Source organism: Jaculus jaculus, assembly GCF_020740685.1.
Source record: "Jaculus jaculus isolate mJacJac1 chromosome Y unlocalized genomic scaffold, mJacJac1.mat.Y.cur SUPER_Y_unloc_1, whole genome shotgun sequence".
NCBI classification, from domain to species: domain Eukaryota; kingdom Metazoa; phylum Chordata; class Mammalia; order Rodentia; family Dipodidae; genus Jaculus; species Jaculus jaculus.
The window spans coordinates 1299180-1326797 of NW_025423386.1; the positions used below are offsets into that span (position 1 = coordinate 1299180).

A 27618-nucleotide genomic window follows, 5' to 3' on the forward strand; every position below is an offset into this window, starting at 1 on the left:
ATTGGGCTAGCTGACCTGCACTGGGGCAACAAGAAGAATGTAGACTCTTTAGAAGGGGCCTGAGTGCTCAAAGAGTGTCCTGTTCTTCAAAGTCTGCTTTATTCTCCCCTGGATTAACAAACTGGCACCCTACCTGGTATTGTGGAGTATAACAAAGGCAGCAAAGAGAGGGCCATTGAGATTTCAACATGATCTTGTGTTTTAGAAATATCCATGGGCAGTGTTGCCTGCATGGAGACCCCATGGTTCCATGCGGATGAGCCATGTATTGCAGTGGAGACCCAGTGGAGATGCCGGGACCACGAGATGGCTGCTAATGGAAGCTTCCCACCACAATGAGGTTTCCCAGGACTGTAAGTAGCCTAGCTGGAGGGGTGGGATTTGAATGCCAGAGACTTGTTGCTGGTGGGAATTATTGTATTTGTGCCGGGCTCTGCTGGTGGGCAGGTAGTGCTGAGGAGGGACCCGGCCTGATGGTTCCTCCCAAGGGGTTGAGGAAGAGGGTGGATGTCAGACGACCCAGAATCTCTGCTAGTCACTGGAGAAAAACCGCACTGTGTCGGGAGTCTTGTGGAAGCAGGAGCTCACAGGAACTCACTTTGTTGTTGTAAGCAGTTGCCTACATAATGTTGGGGATGAAGGTGGGGATTTTAGGATGGGGGGAGGGCAGAGAGGTAAGGGCCAATAGTAAACTGTGACTATTGAAATGATAATTCAAACTTCTATGTGGAGGTGGGAGGCAAGAAGCCATTAGGCATCTTGCTGAGTCGTAGCTGGCCAGAGACGGCTCACCAAACTTTAGCTAGGCTCAGGAAGTTCTCCTCACGCCTGAGCCTTTCAGGACCCAACATCTCCCCCTTTTGTTTTTGTAAGAGCATTAGTCACCATGGCCCCTGTCTTAGGTTGTCCCCCTCTGGAGATCTTACCTGTCATTGGGAACCAGGTGTTTAGCTCAGAGCATTAGTCACCATGCCCCCTGTCTTATGTTGTCCCCCTCTGGAGATCTTATCTGTCATTGGGAACCAGGTGTTTAGCTTGCTGAGAAGCCACTCCATGGCCAGTTTTAGGTTGTCCCCCTCTGGGGATCTTACCCGTCATCGGTCACATGGAGGGCAGGGGAGGTGGCAGTGGGTCATCTGAGGAACTTAATTCCTGAGTTGCCAGCCTGTGATAATGTAACCACCTGATGAAGTTTTATTTCCTCCAGCTGCTGGTGAATAAATTGTGTAATTTTGTTAATTACACAACGCCCAACAGTGAGGAGAAGAAGGAGGGGATGGAGGGGCCTAAGATAAGGGAGTAGGTAGGGTAAGAAGCCATGTAAGCCCGTCCACAGTGGGCTGTCCTGAGGGTCCCGACGCCTCCTCTCCAAGTCTTCCTGGAGCCTCTTAATCTTGTCCTGGACGATTCTTGATTTACTGGTGTAAAAGCAGCATTTTTCCTGTAAAAACAAGCATATGCCTCCCTTTTCAGCCGTTAATGGGTCTAGTCCCCTCCTGTTTTGTAGGACTACCTCAGCCAGGGAATCTAGCTTCCAGAAATGATATCTACATCTGGGATTAAGGTGGCTGGGGCACAAAGGCCCATCCAGTTGGGCAGAAAGTCATAGGCTATTCCGCCTCCGCAAACATAAACCGTTCCAGAAGGCAGGCAGCGTTGAGCACTGGCCTCAGTGTGTTAAAAGTACAGAGGGAAGGATGAATATACCCCACATCTATACTGGAATTATTAGGGGAAGGCGGGGCCCAAATGCCCAGAGGAAACATTGGGAAAAGCTGGATGGGGATGGGGAAGGTGGCTGAGCAGTGTTTTTAAGGACATATGGGCAACTGTACTGCAAGCAGCCAGGGAAGCTCAGATATTTTAGGTCTCTCGCTGGTACCCAAATGGGTCTTTTTCTTTTTATAAAGCTTTCCCATGGACAAAAATTTCATGAGCTTTACATTAAGTTTTTATCAAAAAACTCCTTTCTGTTACAGAGCTTTTGTACTTTAATCACTTCTCAGTACAAAAGATTATCTCAAGGTTGGGAAGCAAATAAACCCTTTGATCGTAGCAATACACATATAAATCTTAAGGAATGGCCAGCTCTTATTAAACACCGAATGTGTATAATCTTGCTTACATGTAGATGCTAAAGTCTTGTGAAATGGCCCAGAGCTATGGATACAAGGCCAGCCAAATGGCTCCAGAGAATTACACAGAATGAGCAAAAGAGAAACACCTATCCAAGAAGTGAGAGAATTCCATCCAGGCAAGGCAGAGTTAAAAGCAGATATTAAGTCATCAGCACCTTTAGCTGCATCAAAAATAAGATGATTATTTTGCAAAGACAAAATCTCTGAATGTAACTGAATCAGATCCAAGGAAATATTATTATTATGTCATATGTCTCTTAAATATATTTTCCCAATGCTGTTGACTGTCATTATACTTTTTTAGAAGTAACACAAACCCATTGAAAATCTACATGACACTCCAAATGAGTTCTAACTTTTAACCCTAGTGTATAGAGCATCTAACAGGTGAAACTGTATCTAGGGTAAGGATTGAGCCCAAGATCTCAAAGAGAGGCCCAGTTTGAACTTTCTCAGGAGCTACTTTAAAGCTGTGTATGAAGGTTAGACATTAAAAGTACAAGCCTAAAGCCAAATGTTTTTATTTTTTTTTATTTTTTATCTTGAGGGAGGACTCATTTAAACCCTCTCCCTCCTGTGAGGAGCGGGTCTGGTTCTCTCCAGGCCCCAGTCAATATGTCTCTCCATCTTACCCTGATAGAACTGTAGGTAACAGATGAGGACCAATGTTTTTGAAAAGGGGATAATTGTTTATCTTTTTTAGAAAAAATTAAAATATTTAGGGCAAATAATGCCTTTTTAGTTGCTCGTGTGGGAGTAAGGATTCCCCCTTTTGTCTTTGTAATTGCGACTTGAGAGTTTGATTATATCTTTTAACAATAGCTTGGTCCCGGGGTTTGTATGGGATGCCTGTGGAATGTGAGATTTTCCAGGTCTGGAGAAAATCTATAAAGGCCTTGCTTGCAAAGCAGGGGTCATTATCTGTTTTAATTTGATCAGACAGCCCGAGAGTGGCAAAACGTTGAAGCATATGACTAACTGCATGTTTAGATTTTTTCCCCAGCATGTGCTGATGCCCAGTAGGTGTGAGAAAAGGTATTGACTGAAAGAAAAATATCATTGAGCCCAGTCACCACTAGAGGGCGGACTTGTCCCCACCTGGGTCATTCCACGTGGCAGTCTCCCAGGAGGTGGACTGCCTGCCAACTCCCAGCAGGCACAAGCTGCCAGCAGGGGGGCCATCTATTTAAATTAACATATTTTGTCCTTGACTCCCAATACATTTATAACCATCACACATTATATATAAATTGCATCCAGTTTGATTTAAAAGATCCCCACAGTCTTGACCAGTTTAAGATATTAAGACCTGTAAAATCAACCAAGTTAAACACTTTTAACATATAAAGGCACAGAGTAAACATTTTTAACTGGTATAAGGCATAGCAAGGAGAGACTAAAACAATGTAAATTGAAACATCATAACCTAAAATTAGTCTCAGTGCCTGTAGTTTTAACTTGTTTGAGGTTTTTTTTTTTTAGCTTAAAATCTTAAATCTCAGCTGGGCGTGGTGGTGTACACCTTTAATCCCAGCACTTGGGAGGTGGGGGTAGGAGGATTATCATAAGTTTTAGGCCACCCTGAGGCTCCATAGGGAATTCCAGGTCAGCTTGGGCTAGAGTGAAACCCTACCTCGAAAAACCAAAACAAACAAACAAAAACCAAATCTTAAATCTCTCAGTCCAATATCTCTAGCCATGCACATCAGTCCATTACAGACTTAACCTTGATTAAACTCTCTGGGCCTGGGTAGCAGGACACAGCCAGCCCTTATGCCAGTAGCCCAGTTCCAACAAAGTCCCCTGCAGTCTTTCCTTCCCCTTAGAAAGCTATAAGCCAAGCCTCAAAGTTTAATGCTGTCTGCACTTAGCATTCCCAGATTCTTATCAGAATAGTCCATAAAATGTGGCTTACCACTCCAGAAGACACCTTCAGTTGCAAGCAAAAAGTCCATGCCTATTCCTCCAAAGTAAAGGTTCCAAAAGATCAACATCCACACAGTCAGGTTCATCTCAGTCCACTTATCAGGTAGCTTCAGGTTCACTGAGATATACTTCCACACCAGGCACAGTTATGGAGGAATGGATATTTATTGAAGCTCACAGATCCAGAGGAAGTTCCATAATGGCAGAAAAAGCTGGCCGGCCTTCACAGGCCCAAGAAGAGAGAGAGAGAGAAGCACAAGCCTTCAGAAATACAAAAGCCGCTGGCAAACTGAAAGTGAAAGGAAAGAGAAAGGGAACGAAGAAATGTTGACAAGCAAGCACAGGTTATAGAAGCAAAGTTTAGCACATTAAATATGAAGATTGCCTTATAACTCTAAGGGTACGCTCACCTGCACATGTACAGTCATTACCTCCTCAGTGAATGCCTCCCAAGGGGCACTAGTCTGCTGGGTTCCCAGAGCCTCATGTGGAGGTGCCAGGCCAGAAGCCATTACACATCTTGCTGAGTCCTAGCTGGCCAGAGACAGCTCGCCAAACTTTAGCTAGGCTCAGGAACTTCCACTAGGCCTCAAGCCTGGGCCTTTCACGACCCAACAGACTTGGAGATTTGTCACTGGCTCAAGTTGTTGGACTTGAAACTACAGAATTTGATGTTTGCCCTGGTTGTTTTAAATCTTGTATCGGCTGAATGTTTCTTTGCTATGCCCAGTGACATCTTTTGCAGTGTAAATGTTTATTCTGTGCCATTATGGGTTTGGGGGAGATTTCTTTTTGGTATTATGACTCAGTTAAAAGACCTTGGATCATGGAGATGTTTGAACATCATTGAGATTGATTAAAACCGACAGGGACTTTTAAAGTTGGAATGAATGCATTGAATTTTAAATCATGTATGGTTATCAGTTTATGGGGGCTGGGGGCGGAAATGTGGTGGTTTGATTCAGGCGTCCCCTATAAACTTATGTGTTCTGAATGCTATGTTACCAGATGATAGAGATTTGGGAATTAATGCCTCCAGGAGGGAGTGTATTGTTGGGGGCGGGCTTATGGGCTTTATAGCCAGCATCCCCCTTGGCTGTGTTTGGCACACTCTCCTGTTGCTATAGTCCACCTTATGTGGGCCAGGGGGGTGATGTCCACCTTCTGCTCATGCCATCTTTTCCCCTGCCATTGTGGACCTATCCCTTGAGCCTTTAAGCCAAAATAAACCTCTTTTTTTTCCACAAGCCTCTCTTGGTTGGGTGATTTCTACAAGCAATGTGATCCTGACTGCAATAAGCAACATTGAAAAAATTCACCTGTTTCCCAGCCTGATGTCACAGGTCTGAAATCCCAAATTCTTCAGATGTTGAGGCAGGAGGTTTACAAATTTAAGGACAGCCTGGGTCATTTAGTGAAACCTCGTGGTGTTGTTGAATCAGTTGTCCCTCATGAGCTCATGTGATTTTTTTAATTTTTTTTTTTTTTCAGGTAGGGTCTCACTCTATCCCAGGCCAGCTTGGAATTCACTGTGTAGTCTGAGGTTGGCCTCAAACTCAGAGCGATCCTCCTACCTCTGCATCCCACTTACTAGTATCAAAGACATGCACCTCCACACCCAGCTAACTCACGTGATTTTTAATGCTTGATCCCCAGGTGATGCAAGTTTGGGAAGTGGAGCCTTGTTGCAGGAGGTGTGTTGCTGGAGGTGGGCTTAGGGGTATTATAGCCAGCTCATCCTTGCTAGAGTTTGACTCACTTGGTTGCTGCTGGTTTCTAACTCTTGTGGCAAAGATGATATCCATCCAGGTTCTGCTCATGCCACACTTTCCTCTGCTATCACGGAGCTTCACCTTGAGACCTTAAGCCAAAAGAAATCTTTTCCACCCCTCTTCTGCTTTTAGTAAGGTGCTTTGTCCTAGCAATGAGATGGTTACTACAGTACCCTATCTCAAAATTTAAGAAGTACATAATAAGGGGGGGGGGCGATATAACTCAGCAAGAGGGCATTGGCCTAGCATGCAATAGATTCAATTCATACTACCAAGATAAAGTGAGATAAAAAGAGGAGGTAAGAGGGAATGAGGAAATGGAAATAAAATGAAAAATGGAAGGAAAGGGATGGGAGGAGTGAGATAGGAAATCCACCCAGGTGTCCATCACTAGAAGAATGGATATCTAAGATGTGGTATATCTACACAATGGAATTCTGTACATCAGTAAGAAAAAATGCCACAATGAAATTTGATGAAAAATGGTTGAACCTGAAACAGATCATTCTCAGACAACTTGCCCAATCACACATAGAAAATTGCCACATAGTCTCACTCATCTACAGCACCTAACCTGAGTCTACCCAAGATGCCTTACATACCCAGCAAGCATCTTGAGGACTAGTCAATAGGAGGGGTAGGGATGGAGGGAAGGGCAACGGAGGGCATGGGGGACACAAATCTAGACCCAAACGGCAATGGTACCATAAAGTTCTACATCCTAAAGGCAGACCAAATGCTTGGACATTCACCAGGCCCTTAGAGGGAACACCTCAACCACAAGGCACTGTAGAGGGTATGATGAAGACTTACCTTAATCTTCTACCACCTCTCTCTCTCTCTCTCTCTCTCTCTCTCTTCTCTAACTTTTTTATAATAGTTGTCTTTTTCTTCCTTGCCTTAGTGGGCACTGACCTGTGACTCCCAGTACCATCATGTGGCTATCATCCACAATGAGCTTTTGATCAGAGAGACCTACAAGGTTTCCTAAAAGACAGATTTCTGTCAGAGTACTTGATGACCCACCAAAGGTTAGTGGTAAGACCCTATTGCTGAAGACACTGTATGCGGTTGACACCTAAAATGGAATGACATGACTGGAAGCTGGAAGAGAGTCAGTCCCCAGACAGCGCATCTAGTGCCGGAAGGTGCTACATGGGCAACTGGGGGAAAATGAACAATATCTGCCGAAGCAACTAGTGGTCTAACCTACTTAGCAGCAAATAACCTGTCATGATGCTCACACAAGTGCAGAGTGGCACACAGCCATGGTGGGAAACCAACTGCTCTTGATTTGGCTAACTGATACCCTCAGTGATACAGTACCCATAGCTGGAGCTGGGAAACAAGTCAGAACCATATCCAAACATAAGCCCACTCTACAATATCAAGCTACCATCAATCATGGTGCTACAAGAGGGCCTACACATATTAAATTCTCTATTAAAAAAAAAAAGTAGGGCTGGAGAGATGGCTTAGCAGTTAAGCGCTTGCCTGTGAAGCCTAAGGACCCCGGTTCGAGGCTGGGTTCCCCAGGTCCCACGTTAGCCAGATGCACAAGGGGGCGCACTCGTCTGGAGTTCGTTTGCAGAGGCTGGAAGCCCTGGCGTGCCCATTCTCTCTCTCTCTCCCTCTATCTGTCTTTCTCTCTATGTCTGTCGCTCTCAAATAAATAAATAAAAAATGAACAACAACAACAAAAAAAAGTAATCCCATTTGTCTGGTGCTAACTTTACTCTCTGGTGGAGAATCTGCTTCTCTATTTCAGATATATGTAGTTCCTAAGGAGAGAACCAGCCCATCATATCTCAAAAGGGCCCTGGCTGAAACTAAGAAAAGTTGGTGAAATAAGCAAGGGTGATGTTTTCATGTGAACCGGATACCAGCACAAAGGGGAAGGGGACCAACACAGAGAAAAATCAACTCCTACCAAATGAGAGAGCCAGAGCCTCAGAGGTCCCCAACACCTCAGCACTGAAGCAGACCAAAAATGAACCCAACATGGCTCAGGGTAATTTTGCAGAAGAGGGGGCGGAAAGAATGTAAGAGCCACATGTTGGGTCATGATATGCAGAGACATTTATCATACCAATAACTGTGGGCTAACTCCACAATGCACGACCCATTTACATCAACAAGGAGGGGCCAATCAGGAGTGGGTAGGTCACGGATGAGCCTAATAATGCTACCAACTTGATTGTATTCACTGAGTTCAAAACTAATTAAATAAATAGATAATAATTAAAAAAATAAAACAAAAGCCTTGAAAGATAAAGAAAAAATTATAGTGAAATAAATATGCATCCTTATAAAATAGCTTTCACATAAACTGACTTTATAGCAGTGTTAATGAAATTTTAATTAGCCAAATTACAAAGTAAAATGTAATAATATTTATCTTTTACAGTATTTTAATAAAGATTACAGATATTGGGCTGGAGAGATGGCTTAGCGGTTAAGCGCTTGCCTGTGAAGCCTAAGGACCCCGGTTTGAGGCTCGGTTCCCCAGGTCCCACGTTAGCCAGATGCACAAGGGGGCGCACGCGTCTGGAGTTCGTTTGCAGAGGCTGGAAGCCCTGGCGCGCCCATTCTCTCTCTCTCCCTCTATCTGTCTTTCTCTCTGTGTCTGTTGCTCTCAAATAAATAAATAAAAAATTTAAAACAAAAAAAAAATTACAGATATTTCCATTCTTAAGTTTTTAGTAAAACTTTTTTCAAGTATCCTCGCTTTCTAATTTGTGTTAAAATTGACAATAAATTTACTCTGCTGTGACCACATCTGTTTAGTCAGCTTTTCCTTGCTAAGGTGAACACCCATCCAGATAGAATTTATGGGAGGAAGGGTTTATTTCATGTTTACAAAAAATCCAAGGGGACACCATCAGTGACAGAAGAAGCTTGCTCCCTTTCATGGCACCAAGCAAAAAGAAACAGCAACAGCAAGGAAGCAAGCAAGAACTGCCATAGCACAAAGTGTTCTCCACACACTTTTGGGTTGGAATTCAGATCCACCCCTAAACACACCTTAGGGCTTGACATTAAGGTCCATCTCCAATGACATGTCCCCCTCACCTCTCAGCAAGGATCTGCCTGCTAGGGGCTCAAGCAGGATGTTTAATTTAAAAATGTCTGAGGAGCCGGGTGTGGTGGTGCATGCCTTCAATCTCAGCAATCTGGGGGCAGAGATGGGAGGATCACCATGAGTTTGAGGCCACCTTGAGACTCCATAGTGAATTCTAGGTCAGCCTGAGATAGAGTGAGACCCTGCCTTGAACCCCCCCCCCCAAAAAAAAGGCTGTGTCTATGGGGTTGGGGCAGTGGCTCAGTGGTTAAAGGGACTTGCTGACAAAGGCACCCTGGGTTCAATTCCCCAATACACATGTCAAGCCAGATACAGAAGGTGGCACACATGTCTGGAATGCATTTGTGGGGGTAAGAGGCCTTGACATGGCAGTTCTCTCTCTCCTCACAAATAAGTGAATACAGTGTTCTCTTAAAGTCATGTGTGTATTGTTTCACTTCTGACATGTTGGCACATGTTGCAAAGGTAGCAGTCTTCATCAGCCTCCAAAACTTTCCTTTGCAAGCACACATACATTTTACCTAAACTATATTTGAACTAAATGTATTGTGATTGCACGTCAACCTCAACATAAACAAAAAACCACCCTAAAATAAACCAAATTTGCAATATTAGCACATAAAAAGAATGATATATGCCAGGAGCATTTCAATAACTTTTGAATTTGAAGAAATAACTGTAAGTTAAGTCATTTTATGACAAGATTTTGGGCACATACTATAGAATGAATAAAAATCAAAAGCATTAGGATAAGTAAAACAAAAGCCGACAACGAGAGGTCATGTCCTTGTGTTTGGACACAAATATCTTTAAACACTAAGACATCTTCCCAGTCTGTATCCTGGCTTTGAATTCTCACTGTCGAGTACAACCAAAGATCATGGGCCAGAGAGAACAGTTTTCATAAGAGGACTGAAAAGTGGAAAGAGACAAGCACACTGGAGCAAACCTCAGGTCTTCAGGATGACACAGTGATCATTTCTGTTATTTTTGTTTTTTTGTCTTTGTTCCTGCTTTATAAAAACTATGTATACTAGACATTGTTCACCTGACATATAGAGTATTGAACATGCACAGAGCCAAAAGAGGTTTAGGAATATTTTTAAATGTCATGATTATACCTAGAGCTCTGTATGCTAATTAAAATATAAAATCAATATTGCTTTTTCAGCTAAAATGTTGCAAGTATATTTGGCAAGGATTTCCAGCCCACTGCAACCAAATATCATGAACAAATAACCAACAAAATCCATGGCCCACACAAAGTGAAAGTGGAGACTGCCAGTTTTGCACTCTTCTCTGTGATGGCAACTGGAGACCTTGCCCACTCAACAAAAGGTCCAACACATTTCAGATGCAGCAGTAGAAAAGGGGAATAATTTAAGCTTGTTCCAGGTCAGCCTGGGCAAGAGTGAGACCCCATGTTGAACAAAACACCCAGGCACGGTGGCACATACCTTTAATCCCAACACTGGCAGGCAGAGGTAGGAGGATCCTCATGAGTTCAAGGCCACACTGAGACGACATAGTGATTTCCAGGTCATCCTGGCCTAGAGTGAGACCCCATCTCAAAAAGCCAAACCAAACCAAACCACACAAACAAACAAATGAACAAACTATATATATTATATATTATATATGCCACTTCCTATGAAAGGAAGTGCTTTAGGAGTAAGATTGTCAGTTTCTGAAGGCACCAGGCATGAATTATTTCACATCCAAATTGTCCTGGTGATGCTGTGAGTATTATGCCTGTAGGTAGTTAAAACATTCCCTTTAAATTTAAAACGAATAAAATGTGGCTGAGTCAAAAGTTGATCAGATTAGAACCTTGTATTTCGCAGAATCAGGAAAATGTTGCTTTTTCAGGGAGAGTGTGGTTCCCTACACTGGGACTTCCAGTCAACATTCTGGGTTTTGTCGTTGTTTGGTTGGTTGTTTTGTTTGTTTTGTGTTCTGAGGCAGGGCCTCTGTAGCCCAGTCTGGCTGGGAATTTACTATGTAGTTTCAGGCTGGCCTCAAACTCACACAGTGATCCTCCTGCTTCTGACTCCCAGTTGCTGGGATTAAAAGCATGCACTGCCACACTCAACTTCAACATTCTGAACGAACCTTCCAGGTACCAGCGATTATGATGAGGACAGTTCTGTGTGAGCACAGACACATAAAAGAGCAGTGTGTTCACTGAAAAATATGCTCTTTGTTTGCTAGACCTTAAGAGGATTCCATGAGTGTTTGGGACTAGATAGGGGCCACAGAAACATGATATATCTCCAATAAATCAATACATCCTTCATGTTGTAATGCCTGTGAGAAGTTCATGGGTGGAGGAGCCAAGTGAGGCTTTATTTCTTAGGACATTCTGTCTCAGACACAATCTCATTTACTTGTCTGTGCAGGAAACATCACAGAAACCGAAACACCCAGCACAGAGCTATTTCTGAGCAAGATTCCACGAAGAGAAACTGATTAGGACACACAAAGGTAGGGCTGAAATGGACTGCTTCATTTACTCAGTTCTTCTGTTACTTGCCTTCATTTGGGGGTACATTTCCTCTATTGAGACTGGTTTAATTGATTTTAGGATGTGGGGTGCCATAATGAGATGGTTATGGTAATGGACAGTGATTAAGATGTTGAAGATGGGGCTGTGGACATAGTTCACTTGGTAGAGTGCTTGCCTAGTATGTACAAAGCTCTGGTTTCCACACCCAGCATTGGACAAAACCTCTCCTGTGGATGTACACCTGTAATCCTAGCGTGAGTGAGTTCAGGTCCAGCCTGGAATATTGAGATACTGTGTAACATAAAGAAAGATGAGGGGATGGAGAGATGTCTCAGTGCTTAAGGGCACTTGGATGCAAAGCTTGGTGGCCTGGGTTTGATTTTCCCAGTACTCATGTAAAGCCAGATACATAAAGGTGGAACATGGGCCTGGCATTCCTTTGCAGTGGCATCAGGCCCTGGCACACCCACCTCATTTATGAGCTCCAGCTCTCTCTCTCTCTCTGTCTCTCTCACTCTCTCCTTAAAAAAAAAAAAAAGTATTTTAAAAAGATAGATGAAATTGTCCTCTAGTGAAGTCAAGCATAAATGACCATATGATGCAATCTTGTTTTTGAAATCATAATTATTCTACACAAATGAGCCTTTTCTTTAAAGTTAAAATAACCCTGCTGTGTGATAACTTAGGAGTCTGTTTATAAAATTCTAAGTACTGAGAAAATATTGCTACAAATAATGAGAGATGTAGCACAGCTGCTAATGTTGATTATAACTTAGCTCAGTTTGCTATTAGTATATATTAACTGTACAAAATGGCGGGTTTGGGCTGGAGAGATCAGTCACTGTTTGAGACGCTTGCATGCAAAGCCTAATGACACAGGTTTGATTCCCTAGTACGCATGTAAATCCTTGCAAATAAGTACAAACAAATAAATAAAATGCTTTTTTAAAAATAGCTGGGTTTATAATGACATATTTTCATATGTGTATATAAATGCTTTGATCCAAATAGCCTGCGGGCACAGTTGGAAGATCACAGTGACAGACCTGGGATTGGGGTGCTTTTCAGTAATGATCATGGGAAGGCCTCTGTGCTATGGTGTTACTGTGGATTCATTGTAGATCTGACCTGAATAATCTTTTGGAAAACTGACATATATGTACATTTGTGTATTTGTTTATTTGTGTGTGTGCATGTGTGCAATGTGCGCACACACCAATGGGTGCACCAAGGTCTCCTGCTGCTGTAATGGTATGATCAGAGCCCAGATTTGGAGGCTCGGCTAGCAAACGTCTTTGACATCTGAGCCACCCCCCAAGGCTCCACGCTGCCTCACACCCACACTTTGACCAAGTAGGTGCTGAGCCCTGAGCTAAGCAGAGAGAATGAAAACTGCTTTTCCAGTTCCCATCCTTCTCCAGGGGTGTGACAGGAAATGGGATCTGTTTCTCAACACTTGCAGGACTGGACCGTGTCAAAATTTACCTGTCAGAAATCAGGGGAGAATTCTGAAAATGTAAACTACACTTTTATCCACATTCCTGAGGAAAAAAATTGTAGGTGAGATTAGGTCAAGCACTCCTCCACATTTGAGCACTTGTCTCTCCTCTAACTGACTATGAGTCACCATGGTGACATGACATGTCAGAGCCCATGGTGACATCAGCAGATTGTTGCTTCCCTACAAAGGTTCTAGAACAGACGTGCTTTGGACCAGGCAGGACATGATTAGTGATCCTCAGAACAAGTAGCGCGGATTTAGTGTAGGACTATGAACACTAAGAGCATCAAAAAGAATGACAAATCCATTGGGAAACCAGTGGTTGGTGAACAGCCAGCTAGAGCTGCCCCATCTGAGGCTTCATGTGATCCAAACGGGGACACCAGAGGAGGTTCAGAAGCTCAGAGTGGCCAAGGCAGGAGTCGAGATCCAAGCCTCAGAGAGAACCTCCAAACAGAACCAGACCACCATGCAGCCAGTGAGGAAGGCACCTGTAGCCTCCTGGGGCTTCCCTTTCCCAGAAAACTCTGGGCAGTAGTGGAGAATGAGGCCTTCAAGTCTGTGGGCTGGAGTGAGAAAGGAGACACCGTGAAGATTGAGGGAGAACGTTTTGAAGCAGAGGTCCTTCACCGCAGTGGTGCAGATAAAATTTTTGAAATGGACAGCTTAAAGCGTTTCATCTGTGAACTTAATCTTCATGGGTTCAGGAAGATACGCACAAAGAATTCACCAGTGCACTCTGGAAAGAAGAAAATGATGGTAGAGTATATTTGTGTCAAATTTTCTATGAAAGATTATTCTTTGCCTAGAAAAAATTCTTTTTTTTAGATTCCCACTACCAATGCCATGAACAATGGGCTGTAAGCTTTCCATTTTCTGTGTTAATTAATTTATTTATTGACAACTTCTGTACTTACAGACAATAAACCATATTTCCCTCCCCTCCCCCACTTTCCACTTCACAATTCTGGTCTCCATCATATCACCTCACTCTATCCATTAGTCTTTCGTTTTTTTCTCAATTTTTATTAACATTTTCCATGATTATAAAAGAATATCCCATGGTAATACCCACCCTCCCCCCTCTTGCCCCTTTGAAATTCCATTCTCCATCATATCCCCTCCCCATCTCAATCAGTCTCTCTTTTATTTTGGTGTCATGATCTTTTCCTCCTCTTATGATGGTCTTATGCAGGTAGTGTCAGGCACTGTGAGGTCATGGGTATCCAGGCCATTTTGTGTCTGGAGGAGCACGTTGTAAGGAGTCCTGCCCTTCCTTTGGCTCTTACATTCTTTCCGCCTCCTCTTCCACATTACACCCTGAGCCTTGGAAGGTGTGATCGAGATGTTATCCAGTACTCCAGTCACTTTTTTTCCCCAGCACTATCATACCTTCTGAGTCGTCCCAAGGTCACTGCCATCTGAAAAGAGAAGATTCTCTACCAAAACTGAGAGTAGCATTAATATAAGGGTATGAATATTAAGATAAGTCCTTCCTGGGCAGTTTGATAAATCTTTTCATTTTCAAGGATAACTGAAACTATTCACTGACTGGTAACTGTATAGAGTACAAAAGTAGAATGTTTGATATTAAAATGTGTGCCATCCCCTTAGATAGGTGCAGGCTAGGAGGACTCTTGAGGCCAGGTCATGGCCTACATATGGTTCGAAACCTTCAGCTGTGAGCATTTTGTTTCTAGTGAGGCCATGCTGAAGGGCACCAGGACCATTGAAAGCAATGGAAATGATTTTCTCCATCACATAATCAGCTGAGTATGATGCAACAGTGTGACAGTCATGCATTCTTTACCTCAGAATGACAAAAAGCTTCCTTTTCCTTTCAGATCTATCAAAATGCAAACTTTCAGAGGGATAACCCAAGGCTGCTTGAGAACATCTGGAGGAGAGGATGTCAACACAGCCCTGCTCAGGAAGAGCCATGCTGCAAGAGAAGGAAGCTCGTCTGCCCCCAACGCTCTCCACACCTTCAGAAGAAGAAGCAGGAAAAGACCATTTCCCTGAAGGAAGCCCCCAAGAAACAGGCACCCCAAGGCCAGGGCACCTTCCTTCCAGCTGGTGTCACTGGATGCCCCCTAGCACTATGCCCTCCTGAGGAGCACAGCGTCCCATGTGGAGAATGCTCCCCTGAGGATGGCAACATGGTGTCTCCGGCTGGTGACAGAATGGAAGGGTCTGGGCAGGTGAGCATCAGACCCTCATGGTACCCTGATTGGGGTTCAGTGATGTCTTTCTACAACAAGTGTTCCTCCATGCTGAAGGCTGCCTTGGCAGCCATTTCCTTAAGTGAGCTGTCTGATGGGGAGAGAGAGCAGGGCTCCACCAGTGAGTCCTCTGCTGAGGAAGAGCAGGAGGGCTTCCGTCAAAATAAGTGTGTGATCTGTGTGCTATACAAGGACAGTTCTCGTTCATGAGCTCACCGGCCATGTAACACTGCAAAAAGTCCTTGTTCACTAAATACAACCTAGTGTATTCCTATAAAGAAGCACAAACCCCATGGTATTAAATAAAGAATCTCAACTTTTGATTTAGGCTGCTCATTACATCTTGACCCTTTAGTTTCATGCCTTTTTCAGCAGCTTGGGTTTTGGGGAAATGCCATCTCCTCACTGACAGTAAATCAGAATCATCCAGATGGTTTTCTCTGGCATAAACTAAGACACCCTGTGTAACAACAGAGACATTTATTTGTTAACTACTGCAAACCAAGAGAGCACTGGATGGATTTTCACACATTAGATCTTCTCAGAGAACACTGGGGACCTAACAAACAATATTGGGAGAATCTTGGTTTTGGCAATATAGGTCTCCATGCACAAAGTCTAGTCCATGTCCTTAGGGAACCCACGAAAGCAGTGGTCAGACCCAGCAATGCTACTAATGGTCTTAGGTACATATCGGATGTGCAGCAGCTGCAGCCAGGCAGCAACAGACAACAGCATGTCTAAATTATCAGAACATAACCATGTTAGGAACGTGTAAGAGAAAAGCCAAAAAAACCTGGAGTTGATCTCTACAGATTGTTTGTTATTAGAGAAAACAGTGAGGGACAGCAGCATTCCCTTGGGATGGAGGATGGAGCACTGAGCCAGGCTAGGGCGCAAGTTTACAAGGAGGATCCTGAGAAAAACTGAGTATAACAGGTGCAGTTGATTAGAAAATTGTCGCTGTTTGTGTCCTAGTTCAGAATAGGCTTCTTCAGCCAGGAATGTCTAAGGGGGATACTCAACTGGTCACTGGTCCTTCAAGGCCCTCTAGGCTAAGGGAGTACATGAGTCAGCGAAAGATGCCAAATGTAATGAGGGAAAGTGCCTCTCTTGCCTTCTTGATTGTGCAGAAGCTCTAAGGATAATTACTAACTCTTTAGTTCCCTTTAGTTTTCAGAGGCTATTGACCCTTCAGACAGGCTGGTGACTTTTCTTATAATGATAGTGGATGGGGCAGGCCAGGAAATCCAGGTTGGGTGACCGACTCAAGAGGACAGTAGTCTATGTGCCCAGAGTCCATGTGCTTCTCTTAGGCTCTTCCATTTGCACACACCCAAGCACACACACAGGTCCATGCCCTGGGCAGAGACAGCACTGCCACAAGCTCTCAGATTATCTTCAGAAAACGAGGTCCAGAACGGAGAAGCTAATTACCCCAGGCTTTGGAGTACAACTTAGCAACCCTACACAGGACTTCTGGCGGCCCATCTAAAAATGCTTTGAAAAACTGTAACACACACCGACCATTAGCTCACAGGAAAATAGAGCCATCACTAGCCAGAGGAACAATATTCTGGTGGCTTCTCTCTAAATTTTTTTTTTGTTGTTATTTTTGTTTATTAATTTGAGAGAGACAGAGAGGGACAAAAAGACGCAGATAGAGAGAGGGCGAGAGACTGGGCGCGCCAGGGCTTCCAGACACTGCAAACGAACTCCAGACGCGTGCGTCCCCTTGTGCATCTGGCTAACGTGGGTCCTGGGGAGTCGAGCCTTTAACCAGGATCCTTAGGCTTCACAGGCAAGTGCTTAACCACTAAGCCATCTCTCCCGCCCAGTGGCTCCTCTCTAAGTTTTCTTTACCACATGTAATACAGCCTGACAGAACAGCTATCACCCTTAGGCCAGATTTTTCCCTCCTTTGCAGGTCTCCTTCTGGTTAAACGAAGTGGCTGACATTTCAAAGGACAAAGGTCATGTCATGCCCTGAGGAGAGCCTTTCCCCAACAGAATAGCTGCGTTGAGCAAGGCATTATTACCACCACACACTTGGGAGGGCTGGAGAGATGGCTTAGAGGTTAAGGCATTTGCCATCAAAGCCAAAGGACCTCCGTTTTATTCCCCAGGACCAACGTAAGCCAGATGCACAAGGGGCACGTGTGTTTTGAGTTCGTTTGCAGTGTCTGGAGGCCCTAGCATGTCCATTCTCTCCCTCTGTCTCTCAAATAAACAATAAAGTTGTTTATGTTTCTTTTAAAAAGATCATACCCTATCATGGGGCACACCAGCTCATACTAACTTGTTCAGTGCTCTCAGGAACTGATAACTTTGAGCTGTGTTTTTGTTAAGCCTAATTGTACTTTTCCCTAATCATGAGGTGGAGAAACACCTTACAAAAGTGTTTTTTCTTTCTTTCTCTCTCTCTCTCTCTTTCTTTCTTTCTTCTTTTTCCATGCTAGAACTTGTGCTCACACATCTCTCTTAGACTATCTTACCCTATGAATTGATAGTACCACTTGCAATGCTAAAGCCAGGAGGTCCCCAGGCACAAAGTGGGAAGAGTTATGGCAAAGATGCTGCCAAGCTCCATCCAGAATGAATCCCAGCACAGCATGATGCAGGCACGCTGGGCTGCGGCGAGCTGTAAGGCAGGAAAGTGATGACCTGTATAGAAATGGTTGGAGCTTGCTCCTAGAGCTGCAGTGGCAGGAGGGCCTTTGGAGTGGGACTGAATAATGCTGGCGATTTTTAGCTAACGTCCTCTGCAGATCTTCATTCTCCCTACAATAAACCTCACAATTCATATTTCTCTAAAGAAATATTCCCTAAATTTATGCAAAGCAATGCATATTGTAGAAGAGTGCTATAGACTGTGTGCTGTGGTGATCAGCACTTATTACAGGAAAATCCTCTATGCTGAGTGGTGGGGTGACCAGCAGTGACTGTAGGACCAAAGCAATGTGAGCTGTGGGGAATAATGAAAAGCAGGGAGTGTGGGAAGTGGGCAATGCTGACTGTGAGATAGGATACCCTGCCGTGAGTGCAGGAGGCTGCTGTGGTTTGTAGTGTGTATTGACTGGCTGTGGGGGAGAGAGCAGGATTACTGTGGAATGTGGGTAGAAGTGAAAACGAGGGAGCGTGGTGTGAGGTGAGTTGGTGAGCAGTGTGTAGGAAGATGACCTTGTAGATTGTGAGGATTAAAAATCAGTGAGTGATTGAAAGGTTTGCTATAGCCTCTGGGGTAGGGTGACCTACAGAATAGTGAAAAGGGCAGAATAGGCTGTGGAGAATAAGGGGTAACAGTGAAATTGGAAGGAGTATGCTGCACAGTGGGTGGTGGGGTGAGCAACAGTGAATGTACCAGGAGATAAATGTACAATGTGAGGAGTAATAAATACTGAAGTGTGTGGGAGGAGGATCTCACATACTGTGAGGTGGCATGACAAGCAGTGATTGAAGTATAAGGGTAGTGTAGAGTATGAGGTTATGTTACGCGTTTCACTGTGGGAAAAGTGTGGTGTGTGGGAACTTGTCCTGAATGTCACCTGAGGATGTTGTAGTCAGTAGACATCAATGAAAAGCAGTGAATATGGAAGGAGGATGTTGAATGGTTGTGGTGTGTGGTAAGCAGAAGTGCATATGGGAGTGGATGATGCTAAAAAATTAAAACTGGGCTGGAGTGATGGCTTAGCGGTTAATGAATTTGCCCGCAAAACCCAAGGACCCAGGTTCGATACCCAGGACCCACATAATCCAGATGCAAAAGTGGTACATGCTTCTGAAGTTCGATTACAGTGGCTGGAGCCCCTACTGCCCTCATTCTCTCTCTCTATCCTCCTCTTTCTATGTCTTAAATAAATAAACAAAATATATTTTTTTAAATGCAAACTGTAGAATATAAGTGAGTTTGCTGTAGATTGTAAGGTATTTGAGGCCATGGTAAAAAGTGAACTTTTGTGAGTGTGGGAGAAGTACAATGGAGACTGTGGGTTGGGGTGACTTACATTGAAAGTAGGAGCATGGTGATATGTCTTGTAGGGTAATGAAAATAGTTATTTTAGAGTGTGCGCTGCACATCATGGGATGGGGTGACCAGTAATGGATGCAAAAGTAAAGCCTTGTAGATAATATTGAGTAATTAAACCACAGAATTTTGAGGAACTATGTTGCTGACTGTTGGGTGGGCTAATTATCAGCCATTATGTGAGGATGGTTCTGTAGGCTGTGGTGAATAATTAAAAACAGTGAATGTGCAAAGAAGGTAGGCACAGGAGACTTTGTGGTATGGTGACTAACAGTGAATATTGCAGAATTCTGTACACTGTGTAGGCAATATATAAGGATGGCCATGCAGCCTGTGGGGGTTAATAAAAAGCAGGGAGTGTGGGAGCAGGACCCTGTAGACTGTTGGATGAGGATACCAGCAATGAATATCAGAAGTCATTGTAGTAGAATGTAGATCAGTGAATGTAGGAGGAACATTCTGTAATCTTTGTGGTTAGTGTCCATCAGTGAATAACACAGGGTGGTGCTGCAGTCTCTCAGGTAGAGATAAGGGCAGTGAATGTGGGAGAAAAGTGTTGTGGTCTGCGGGTGATGGGAGCAGCTGTGAATGCAGGAAGAATTTGCAGTATCTGTGCAGTGGGGTGAACAGCAGCAAGAATGGGGACGCGATGCTATAGCATGTGTGTGGAAACAAAATTTGGGAGTTTTGTAGGACAAAGACTTAGAGGATGAGTCCAGTGTGTCAGCAGTTAAGGATGGGAAGAGGGCCCTGTGGAGTTAAGAGACCAGGAGTTACTGGAGGAGGAGAGTGCTGTAAACTATGTGGTATGTTGTAGGGCACAGAAGTGAATGTAACAGGAGGGTCCCATAGACTGAAGGCTGTAATATATGTAGAGAAAGTAACAGATGGAGGCCTTGGTGGACCAACGGTAGTAATAATCCGGTTGTAATACTAGCAAGTTAGGAAGGAGAGAGCAGTAGACCATGGAGAGGAGTGCTTCAGTGAATGGAGGAGGAGGAGATTGCAGATGGAAGGCTGTGGTAGATGGAGAGTGTAATGGATGGAAGGGAAGGCACAGGGACAGCTGGGTTCCTGGAGAGAGGGGAAGACACACAGTCTGTGGGGGTCCAGGAGAGAGGGGAAGACCCGCGGGCCTTGGTTGGGGTGTGCTTCAGAGATAGAGGAAGCACAAGGTCCCTATGGGCAGGGTCAGAAGGAGAGTAGAAGATAAGCAGGCAAGCCTGTGGGGATCCAGGAGGTGGCTGAAGGTGCAAGGACTCTGGTTGGGGTGTGTCCCAGAGAGAGGAAGGCACAGGGATGGTGGAGGACCTGGAGAGAGGGCCAGGCAGGCAAGACCAGGGAGTTTGGGGCCCGAGGGCCTTCCCCTTTCTCAGGGAGCCCTGCCTACTGCGTGCTTCCCCCCCCCCATAGTCCACGCACCTTCCCCTCTCTCCTGGACACCCCTCTTTCCTTTCTCTCCCCGATCCCTGCAGTGCACGTGCCTCCCCCTCTCTCCTGGACCCCGCCAAAATGCTGGCCTTCCTTTCTCTCCCTGACACCAGCAGTGCATGCCCCTACCTTTCTCTCCCTGACCCCCTCACTATGAGCGCTTTCCCCTCTCTCCAGGACCCCCACAGTCCATGCGTCTTCTCCTCTCTCCAGGACCCCAGTAGTATGCGGGCGCTTTCCCCTCTCTCCTGTACCCCCGCAGTACACGCGCCTTCCTTTTTCTCTGGGAACCCCATAGTACACTAGCCTTCCCCTCTGTCACTGACCCCCAATATGCACACCTCCCTGTCTCTCCCAGAGCCCAGTAGTACATGAGCCTTCCTCTCGCTCAGGGATGCAGTGCGTCTTCCCCTCTCTACTGGAACCCTTCCCCCCCCACACACCCGCAGTAAACGTGACTTCCCCTCTCTCCAGGCCCAGCAGTCCACACACCTTCCCCTCTTTCTACACCCCTGAAGACCATGTGCCTTACCCCTCTCCCAGATGGCCTCACACTGCGTGGCTTCTCCTCACTCCTGGACCGCTGTCTAATGGGGCACTGGAGCCTTCCCCTCTCTCCTAGAACTGACAGAAAGCAGAGATGTTACAGGAAGTGGAGGTGTGGCTATCACACCTCAAGACCAGTGACCCATTTTCTACAAGACTTCACTTCTTAAAAGTATGTAATTTTCCCAAGCTGCACCACCTGCTGGGATCAAATGTTCAATTACATGAGATTATTGGGGAACATTTCAGTCAAGCTCCAAAACCATATAATGACTACAGTCAGGTTTCTAACTTCTTAATGCCACTCTTGGGGACTAAACTCCAACATATGTTTTGGAGAGGATATGTCTTGTTCAAACAATAGCAATAATTTTTACCAATTCTGTAGTTGCCTCCCAAGTTATAAATCTATTGCTACACACAAACACTCTAAGCATCAAAAATAGAGTTAGTTAACCTCCCTTTTCTCTGAGTGGTGAAAAGAGATACAGTCTTTATGATTCTTGCTTAATTACATTGCCATCTTCCAACTCACTCAATCTCAAACTTTGAAGTCACCCTCTCTTTTTTCCTCAACTTCTCATTTGATCTTTGTTGAGTTCTGTTGCTTCTATTTTAGAAATGTCTGAACATGTGATCTTTCATTACTTCCAAATGGCAGGCTCTTGGTCAAGGGTCTTGTCTTCTCTGATCTAGATTATGTCTGATTGATGGTCCTTCCTCTGGCTTCCTTCACACTCTACACTATTATACAAACAATCCCTACATTATCCCAAGCAACATATTTTTCCCTCTTTTGCCATGAGTTCCATATTGATCATGGTCTAGCCTCATCACATAACACATCATTTCATCTCTGTGGTGAACCATTTATTTTGGTTCAGGCTCATGGGTTTTGATCTCTGAAATGACTTTTCTCCTCTTTTCCTTATGAAGTCTGAAGTAGTTTTGTATGGCTAGCCTAGTAAATTATATTAATCTGAAAGAATCACAGCTTATTTTTTAGTTACTTTGGGTGGCTACGGCTTGTTTCTCTGCACCGCATCTCACAATGATGAAATCCAGGAACCCAAGGTCTTCTCTAGAGGAGACATTCTCTTATATCTTGAAGAGTTGGCAGCATGTTGGAAAAACAAGCTATGCCCTTTCTTGGTGGTGACTTAGAGCCTTCTTTTTTTTTTTTTTTTTTTTTTGGTTTTTCGAGGTAGGGTCTCACTCTGGTCCAGGCTGACCTGGAATTAACTCTGTAGTCTCAGGGTGGCCTTGAACTCATGGCGATCCTCCTACCTCTGCCTCCCGAGTGCTGGGATTAAAGGCATGCGCCACCACGCCTGGCAGAGCCTTCTTTAAGTACACACTTTCATGGTGTGTGTGTGTGTGTGTGTGTGTGTGTGTGTGTGTGTGTGTGTGTGTTTTCATTGGGAAACTTTTTCCCTGAAGAGATTACACACATGTCAACTTACCCCAGATAGAACAGAAACAACAGATCAAAGAATAATTGCTCCAAAACCAGTTTTGTTAAGCCAACGAATTTATTGATGTTACTTGTAAAGAAGGGCGAGAGTTCCTTACAGAAGCATGGGCTTAAATTGACAAGCACAGAAAGGTCACCAATGCTGTTTAAGGAATCCAGGCATGGTTGTCATTGGATTCTTAGCATCAGGCTGTCTCCCACAGCTCTTACCAAGTAGCATCCTGGGCTGTGCTTTTATCTAACAGTTTGGGAAAGGAGTTGACTCTCTGCTGATTTGGTTATGGGTCAGAACTTCTTTGTTGGCTTTTTGAAAGGTGCTCACAGTTCTGTATTATCTAGAAAATCAGAATTTGCTTCCCCTGCATGTGTACGTTAAGAGAGTAAGAATGTCTGCAAGGCCAGGGGTGGTGGCACACACTTTTAATCCCAGAATTTGGGAGGTAGAGGTAGGAGGATCACCATGAGTTCAAGGCCACCCTCACATTACATAGTGAATTCCAGGTCAGACTGGGCTAGAGTGAAACCCTACCTTGTGGGAAAAAAAAATATCTTCAGAAGACGGTGGAGAGGTTACAGTCCTGTATAAGTTAATTGTCCATATGCTAATCCAACAATGTGGTCATCTTCTACAAATCCAGGCCACACACACAGTAAGGACTGTCAAGAGGCAGAATACCTGTGGACACCCAATCATCCTTGTGTGACCACATAAGAGAAAATCACAGTACCTTCATCTACTTCCATATAACTAGTCTGGATTCCCTTCCATTAGCATGTAAGCTAAACACTCTGTATTAGCTGTCTTCCTGTGACAAAAACAAAATACCTAAGCTAATTGATAATTGACTCATAAAGAGAACAGAAGAGAAAAGGTATCACTTGGCTCATACTTTTTTGTTGTTGCTTTTTCAAGGTAGGGTCTCACTCGAACCCAGACTGGCTTTGATCTCACTATGTAGTCTCAGGTTGGCCTAGAACTCATGGCAATCCTCCTACTTCTGCCTACTGAGTGCTGGGATGAAAGGCATTCACCACCACACCCAGCTTTCATACTTTTTTTAATAGAAAAGTTTTTGTTAACAATATTCACATAGGCACAGAATATGTATATATATTTAAATTTTTTGTTTATTTATTTATTTGAAAGTGGCAGACTGGGAGAGAAAGAGGCAGATAGAGAGAATGGGCACTCCAGGGCCTCCAGCCACTGCAAACGAACCCCAGACACGTGAGCCCCTTGTGCATCTGGCTAACGTGGGTCCTGGGGAATCGAGCCTAGAACCAGGGTTCTCAGGCTTCACAGGCAAGCACTTAACCACTAAGCCATCTACTCAGCCCACATAATATATTTTGATCATAATCGCCTTTCATTACTTTTTGTGTCTCACTACCATCCCTTTCTCCCTGAACCTCTTCTTTCAAACTAGTCTGGTTTTCATTTCTATTTTTTCCTTCCCTTTTTAAACTTTGTATTGAACACTTCCATACAGTATACCATACCGTACATGATATGCAATGATCATAATTTCTCCCACTGACCTCCTTTTTCCACCTTCCACATCCCCCTTCCACTGAATCCACTTTTCTTTCCAACTCTTTCCCTTCCACTTTAATGCCATCATTTTTTTCCCTCCTATTATGCAGGTCTGTGTAAGTAGCATCAACCGCTGTGAAGTCATCAATGCCATGCCCCTTTGTGTCTGGGGGATAGTGTTACAAGCCCTCCACCCCTTCCTTTGGCCTTTATATTTTTTTATTATTAATTATGGACATACTTAATATGGAAACATCGTGTGCTGGTACAATACTTTCGCTCATCCCAGCTGCCATTTTGAAGGGGGCCCTCCTCATTGGGGTTGCAGGTTCTTGACATTTTAAAATTATTTATTTATTTATTTCAGAGAGAGGGAAAGAGGCAGATAAAGACAGAGTGAGGGAGAGAGAATGGGCACACCCAGGCATCTAGCCACTGCAAATGAGCTCCAGACATATGTGCCCCCTTGTGCATCTGGCTTACATGGGTACCGGGAATCTAGCCTGAGTCTTCAGGCTTCAAAGGAAGCACCTTAACTGATAAGCCATCTCTCCAGCCTGATGTTCACTTTTTTTTTTTTCATCACCATAAGTCATTCATGAGTAAATGATGATGGCTAAATGCTGTGTAGGTAATTACAGCCAGTGCAAGGCCTTGAATGTGATGGTTGCTTCCTGTCTGCAAGGCAGCATATCACTCTTACTTATCCTTTGGCTGTTGAATTCTTTCCACTCTTTTGCGATGTTTGCTGACACTTAGATGGGGTGACAGAGAACAGCATTAATCTATGGGCAGCAACATAAGTATTTAGGGGAAATTTTGATAGACATAACATGTCCATATGTTTTATATTTTTAGTTTGTGCATTTATACAACCTAGCACTCAGACCCTCTGGTTTGTTCTCACTTGGTTTTGTTTTGCTTTTATTTCTTTAATTGAAAGAGAGAGAAAGAGGCAGAGAGAGAGAGAGAGAGAGAGAGAGAGAGAGAGAGAGAGATCATGTATGTGGGTTCTGGAGATGTGAGCTTGGGTCCTTTGGCTTTGCAAGCAAGTGTCTTAACAGCTATGCCATTGTTCCAGTCCTGCTTTTATTTTAAGTGCTTTGTTAGCTTGTAGTTTTTCATATGCCTGTCTGTGCAACCATAATCAATGCCTCTTTGACGATTCTCTATCTTTCCTCAAATCATACACCACACTTTGAAATACTGACTACTTTAAGTGTCTTTCTTAAGCAAACTCAATATGAAATAAAACTGAAGAAAATAATAAAGAAGTTACGTGCAAAAAGCCCCACGGAGTTTGAAGCTGTTCTTGTCTTCATAAGAAGAAGACAAATTGAAAATCAAAGCAGATTCACAATATTTGATGTTTGATGACCATGTTGATGTCTGTTCCCCAAACCTTCCCTCTTTAGGAAGCTCATTGCAACACACACCATTGGCAGCAAAACAATCATAAAACTAATCTAGAGAGAAATAAGTAGGGGTTAAACTGAAAGTTAACTGAACAAGGTATTTTTTTCATTTTTAAATTTGTTATTATTTATTGATTTTTTTAATAAAAATTTTTACTCTCAGGCCCTCTCACCCCTGCTCCAATTCTGCTGAGGTTCTTCTTCAGTGGGGCTATTGGTATTCATTGTGGGGTCCCAGAGGCCTCAGTCAGTCTCTACATGGTGGGGGGGGGCATGATACCCAGGCTATAGCCACCCCTCTCGAGGTTCTCACAAGCTTTCCAGGTCCTCTTTTGAAATGCTCCCTGAGCCTAGGCATGCAAGACAGCGAGCTGATTTAGTGTTGAGTTCTTTGTAGACTCTGGATCTCTTTTATGATGAGGTTTGAGTGACCACAGTGTCGGTCGCCCTTTCCCTGGAACTGGTTTTCAGGCTAGCCATGAGAGTAGTGGCCACTTACCCTGTAATTACTTCTGGACTGGGGGAGATGAGGTGGAGGTGACCTCATCTCCTGGTACAGAGTCTCCACTCTCTTCCTGATGTATTGTTGTATCCTTGTTCTGTTCTCTTTCATCTGTAACATAGAAAAGATTCTTCAACCAAAGGTGAGGATAGTTTGAATAAAAGGAGATAAGCCTAGTTATTAGAGAGATATATTGATGTGTGTATCCACTCTTCTTAGTTAAAGAACAGTGAGAGTTCACTTTGGACCTTGTTGGATTCCTGTCCTAGGGAATGTGGCTTACTTCCCAGAGCCAAGGATGAGTTCCCTCCATCTGAATGTGTCTTATGTCAAGCCATGAGCAGTTGGTTGCCTCCATCAGCTGTGTGCCACGATTGCGCAAGTGTGTGCTTTTTGTTTGGCTGGTTGCTTCTTAACTGGTGAGATATCCTGTTAATTCAATCTGCAAAAAAGGCAACTATTAAGAGCTGGTGTTTATAATTGCTCTTTAGTTATTCCAGTAGTTTACATAGGAAGAAATACTGTAAAATGTCAAGTTGGCTGTAAAGATTCCCCTCCCAGAAGCTATTCTACCTCAGGGCTTGTTTACACAATACACTTCAGAAATTTATATACATTCCTGACAATGGACCCCTTTATATGTTGGGTATGACGACTCTGCATCTGACTGAAATTCCCAGACTGCACCTGGAATGGTTTCATGAAGTGATGAAGCTCCCATGTGTGTTTCCTACAGGGAATCAATGTGACACAGCCTAATGGGCCGTTTCTGACCATGCTCAGTGCCTTGGGTTATGGCAAAACTTAGAAATAACAAATGGAGAACACATATAACACATAACACACAATAGCAACATAGCTTATTTCTATTAGAGTGCTATTCTCTATTATCTCATAAACATTGTCGAATTTCATTAATGTCTAAGTAATTGCTTTTTGAATTTTGTCAAGCCTCCCAGGGACTAAACCTACTAGAGTGTGACACCACCTGTGGTTTTAGAAAGCAAATCCAGGGCTTCTTGCATGATGAGCAAGCAGTTTACCCATTGAGGTCCATGCCATGCCTTAAAATATTTATTATTCACGTTAGTCTATTCTATGAGATATACTCTCCCAGGAGGTTTGTTAATCAATAATGAGAAATCTTTTCTTCTCACCTCATATCCAATCACCACAAAGTGCATTTATATTAGAGCTGGAATGGCGATTTTCTTCACAATACCTTTATAAGGGAAGAGTGCATTTTGTTCTGTGTTACTGTAGATAATTCTCCATGGTCTGCTCATGTGGAATCCAGAGAAAGAGTGGGCCTTGCTAACATAGCTAACTAATTCTGTTAACTGCACAAATGTATGTATATATGGACATATATGGCTTATATTTTATATGACATATGTATTTTGTATTCATCACAGTTCTATATAGGATACAATGAATTATTAAAAGAGGAATCAGGCTAGAGAGATGGCTTAGCAGTTATGGTGCTTGCCTAAGAAGCCTAAGGATCTGGGTTCAATTCCCCAGTGCCCAACTAAAGCCAGGTGC

At 43.8% G+C, this 27618-nt stretch overlaps 1 long non-coding RNA gene across 1 annotated transcript; it reads left to right on the top strand.

The window, feature by feature from the left end:
• The first annotated feature begins 254 nt into the window (after nucleotides 1–254).
• LOC123457145 lies at nucleotides 255–14793 on the top strand. The gene is made up of 3 exons (XR_006634915.1): nucleotides 255–353; nucleotides 11318–11402; nucleotides 14770–14793. It is a non-coding gene; the product is annotated as an uncharacterized LOC123457145 (long non-coding RNA).
• Nucleotides 14794–27618: the final 12825 nt, after the last annotated feature.